Below are 5,044 nucleotides of genomic sequence, written 5' to 3'. Positions count from 1 at the left end.
TCATGGGTCAGGAGGGGCTTTAAGGCAAGGCTTTGTGATCGTCACCTGCTTCAACCTTGGGTTGCCAAATCACCAGCAGTGGCTGTTGGTACTTGCAGCCTTGTATGTAACAGTTTACCTGGTAGACTGTAACCAAACATCTCTCAAGAAGATGGTGTGTGGCTCTGCACAGCCCGCACAGACAGTCTGGCTGCATTACTGTGTCCTTCTCACGAGTCCCTGGAAACTCCAGTACCACTGGAATTTAAAATAATGCTGTGATTGTGTGTGTGTGTGTGTGTGTGTGTGTGTATACATAGACAGATACCCATATGCATATAAGGAGAGCTGTAGATATAAAATACATATACTACAGACCATATATATATAACACATGTAAATAATGTGATTATGAAGCAATAGAGTGTATTTATATAAGCATATATATGCACACATATATATACGTATGTGTGTCTGTATGGAGAGAGTGAGAGTCTGTGAGTATGAGTATACAACCACCGCACGCATGCCTATCACTTTTTCTTAGCACCTTCAGCCTGGTGTGAATCCAGAGCTGATAAAGGGCACTCAGCCAATAACTCAGGCATGGAAGCTTCTCATTCTGCCCAGTTCAATGCTGTCAACAGCCCTGTGAGCTGCTTAATCCTGTCCTTTCGATGCACAGCAATTTAGCCTGGACGGACCCATTTCTGGTGTGATAAGATACTGAGATTGGCTGAGACTAAAAACTAACCTCAGGGCTAGATTTGCACAAGCAGTCTAGACATAGGAGCTTTCTCCTCTGCAAGGACTGTCTCTGCAAGCACTTCAAACCCATTTTTTTCTTTTAATTATTCTCTTGAGGAGACAAAGGCTTTGAAGAATTTTTAGAATGAGGAGCAAAAACTAAAAATCTGCCACTCTGTGTGACTGTGTTTAACAAAATTCTCTATTTTGACTTGGAATGCTAATTTAAAAGCAAGCAATGAAGAGTGCAAGGCATTTCTGATTATTCTGTGCTGTTACAGGCAAGAAGGTTCAGGAATGAGAACAACAAACCAGATGTCATCACTGTTACTTGAAACTCTCTTTCAAAGGTCACAGATGTTGGGAGGCTGGATCAGTGAGAAGTGCTAGCTGCTTCTAAAGGTTTCTTGCTTCTTTATTCTTTCATTAGGACTGTATATTCAAATACAGCAGTATCTCCTTTCCCAGCTCAGACCATTAAAGCTTTGTAAATATACATGTTCATCACATTTCCTGTTTTGGATTTCATCACCACTTTTAGAAAGGTGCAAAAGTTATTTTTGCAATGCAATTCTATGAAATCCAAGAGTTATTCTTCCAAGGTTTTTTACCCTGTGTTTGAAAAAAAAAGCAGGTATTAGATGTGAACTGCTTGAGTAACATGGCTTGGTTTATTGACTATATGACAGCAGTAAAGTTGGCAAAGCTTTACTTGACAAACTAAAAAATCTCTATTGTCTTATTCTCCACATTGCAGTAAACATCAGATCCCATCTTAGAAGCAGAGTTAAAAATCAGGTCTTTGGGGGACATCTGATGCTTTATTTTGTATCTTACACCAAGCTACAAATTGTCTTCAAATCAGTTCTTGACTTGTATAAACAAGGAAAAACAAGGCATACACAGCTGCATGTGTAAAAAGGCACCTGAGATGGTCTTGTAAGTCCTCCTTGACTGGTCTTAAGAGACTTGTGTAGTACAAGCTATTTTTAGCTGTCTCTTACTGTGTAAGGATGAACACTGCAAGCACAGAGAAGTAAGTGTCTTCTCTGCAAGACCCGTGCCTGCTGCGTAGGTGCACCTGCTGGAGCTGTCCTTTTGTCAGGCAGGCGCAAGGGATGCAGAGATATTTTTAGTCTCTGTACATATATTTTTTTCTCTTCTAATCCATGAAGGACAGAATTTTGGGAAAAGGACTATGTCATCCAATGAGTCACGAGAATTGCCTGTAGGACAGTTTATTGTTTCCAGCCAGCATGCAGCTTGCCAGAAGCGCAGACATGTTTTGCTTCCCATCAGTTCTCAGCAGCTCAGCCCTCAGCTCCTAGTGAACACTCCCCCGGTATTTCATCAAAAATGGTCCTCAGACACGCTTTCTCCCACTGTTGTTTCACAAGATCCTCTTCAGTTCTTGTGCCAGGGATTCAACCTTCCTGTTAAAGGTATTGCCAAAGTGATATTTCTGTGTTATTGCACTTCCCCTACGTCTCCCCCAGCTCGGGGCAGGAGTCACCCCACAGTTACAGCAGGTGTTCAGCACGAGCCTCTCTGCTTAGCATTTCCCAGGATGCAGACCACATTTGCTGGTTTATACTTTGGTGCTGTCCTCAAGGCTTTCTCCCCAGGCCAGCTCAGGCTCTGGAGAAGGAGCATGTCACACACAGAGCTGTCCCTAGTAGCTACCTCATCATCCTTCCCTCTGCAGCCAGGTTGGTGCTGGACTGTCAGTGCACACAAGGGCCAGAGGAGGGTTTCACACAGTGGCCCAATGCCCAATAACTGGCTTAAGCAGGGCAGTTAGGCCTCCACCCATTGTACTCCTACAACTGTTGTCCCCATTCCCGCCAGTCCCTGTCTCCTCCAGCCAACAGACATTTTCACTCAGCCCATCAAATCTCTCCAGTTGATGCTAAATTCCTCTTTTTTTTTTTTGTTTCTCTACTTCTCAGACGACGTTATTGTGGGTGTGAAATGATCTTATACCTCCCTTTCTGCCCTCCCCAGTTGGATTTCTTACCATTTGCTCCTCCTGGTGGCCAAGTTGCAATCCAGGGCTTATTAACTCCCTCTCCTCTCCTCTTCTTGCACCTGTCTGCAAAAGTACTTCATCTGATTTAAACCATTCTTGAAGGTACTGATTTTGCCTGCAAAGAAGATGCCAAGTGAGACTTCTGCACAGCTTATGTCAGAATGTGATTTAAATAATGCCTGCCTTTCCTTGGCACCAGGTGATGCTTCATGGGACTGAGCCTTCGAATGCAGAGCTTGGAAGGATGAAATATAGCACTAACCTTTAAGGCTTCTCCAGAAACTCAAAACGTGGCACTGATCAAATGTCAAGAGCAGTGCTCTTAGATACTTTATCTGGGCTATACGAATTGAAAACCCAAGCACTTTGCTACATGTGTTAATCGACAATGTATCACTGAATCAAATCATTATGTAGTGATTATCACTTATGCATTATTCTCCTGATTCTCCATATGCATACTTTTAGGTGTTATCATTTTAAAACAAATGACAGTTATTTGAAAATATGATGAGGGATATGTGTATGCCTGTAGTATATGGCTTTGGACTCAGCCATTTGAGTGTGCATAAACAGAAAAATGGCAAAGCTTGATTTAAAAGTACTTTGAAATGTTTCTCTTCTGAGAAACCCTGAATCACTCAAAGCTATCAAAGGGATCAGGAGCCACATTCAGGACCTGCTTCAAGAACTCCTCAAGACCAGGGTCAAAAGCCAGAATTCCTTTGGCACCGAGCTATACTGAGCTTGGTAAGGTCAGGGAAGAGATCGTGTGACACGTTGCTACTTTGGGAAAAATGAACTTGATGATCAGAAGGTGTCTGTGTTCCTGAATGTTTGTATCGAGTATGAGTGCATAATCAGATTATCAGCCCTTGTATGGTCCTAAACTAGCGGATCATGTGTGTATATGCTGATCTTAAGCCTGGGCAATTCTTTTGGCTTTAAGGGGCTACTTAGGTGCATGAAGTTAAGCGAATGTGTGATCGCAGTCTTCACAGGAGTTTTGCAAAGCCTTCGTTCCAAAATTGGGTTAATGCAAGTAGGTCCTTGAGCCCCCACTGAAATTAGATCTTCAACTGCTTCACACTTTTGTTGTACGACTTCTGCTACTGCAGTAGGTAAGAGCACTGTTCACATGAGCAAAGTTAGGGAGAGATTTCACCTGGGAGAGTGGCAGGAATTGAAAAATGTGTTTACCTTGATAACACCATCTTCAAATCAACAGCAGTTGAGAATGAAACATTTTCTAAAAGCGTTCACTGTTGAATTTCTAGGATATTTGCAAAACTTGTGTTTTGATCAATTACTGGATCCAACAGTCAACCCAGACTGCTGTGTAGCAAGCTGCTGTAATTTCCACCCTCCTCTTTTGGTCTCATTCTTGGACTTTGTAGGTTCATTATATCCAACAGCTCAAACTACAATTAGCACTGGCTGTACCCTTTCTGGGTGTAGCACTGAGGCTCTTGGTGATCTCCTTAGGACCAAAAGGATGGCAAGGCTTTATCAGAAGTGAGCTGGGTTTATACTAATCATAAAAGATTTACCAAGAGAGCTTACAAAATATCTGAATTTCAGTTCATGTTGATTTATAGACATCCTGATAGTCCTTTAAAGCTCATCAGTTCAATACCAGTGATGGGGTGGTAAACAACTTGTATCAAGAAACTGATAGTAAAACTGCTACAGCTCAGCTTTGAAAGGAAGGCATCCAGCTGACAGGTCAACAGAGGAAAGGTAATTTGAAAAAAGTTCAGTACTGCCTTGTCATGAACAGAAATTCAGGTATTCAGCCTGTAAGAACACCAACTCCTCTGAGATTGGCTGCTTCTCCCAAGAGTGCGGACAGCAAAAGTAAATAGCCATATTACATAGAAGAAACAAAACAGGCAACAGTATGTATGTATATATGTGTGTGTGTATGTGTGTGTGAAAGCATTGCATATATAACGTATATAATGCATATGTAAACATAACAGATTTGGAAACACTGGAATGCAGCAAGCATTCTAGTAGAGCCTTACCACGTGTCATTCATGCACGTGCTAAGCTTTATGTACACACCTAGGTTGTTTACCGAATCGATGCTAAATAAGTTGCCCAGCCTGTTTGCTCAGCTCCTCAGACTAGGATTGAAATCCTGCTCTACTCCTTTAGAGTAAGAGATGCCTATGACTCTGCAGTTCTTGAAGCACAATTGGAATTGACAGTAGTAAAAAGTGGTGCTCCTAAAATATTCATGTAAACATTTTACTTAAAACATTTGGAGGTAGGTCAGGCTTCTAA

At 41.9% G+C, this 5,044-nt stretch overlaps 1 long non-coding RNA gene across 1 annotated transcript; it reads right to left on the bottom strand.

The window, feature by feature from the left end:
- Positions 1–1,375: 1,375 nt before the first annotated feature.
- On the bottom strand, positions 1,376–2,917 carry LOC143155660 (uncharacterized). The gene is made up of 2 exons (XR_012994447.1): positions 2,744–2,917; positions 1,376–2,159 (listed from the first exon to the last, which is right to left on the bottom strand). It is a non-coding gene; the product is annotated as an uncharacterized LOC143155660 (long non-coding RNA).
- Positions 2,918–5,044: the final 2,127 nt, after the last annotated feature.

The sequence above is a fragment of the Aptenodytes patagonicus genome, chromosome 1 (genome assembly GCF_965638725.1).
Source record: "Aptenodytes patagonicus chromosome 1, bAptPat1.pri.cur, whole genome shotgun sequence".
NCBI classification, from domain to species: Eukaryota; Metazoa; Chordata; class Aves; order Sphenisciformes; family Spheniscidae; genus Aptenodytes; species Aptenodytes patagonicus.
Note: the sequence above shows the minus strand (reverse complement) of the source record. Positions and strands in the feature narration are given on the sequence as shown.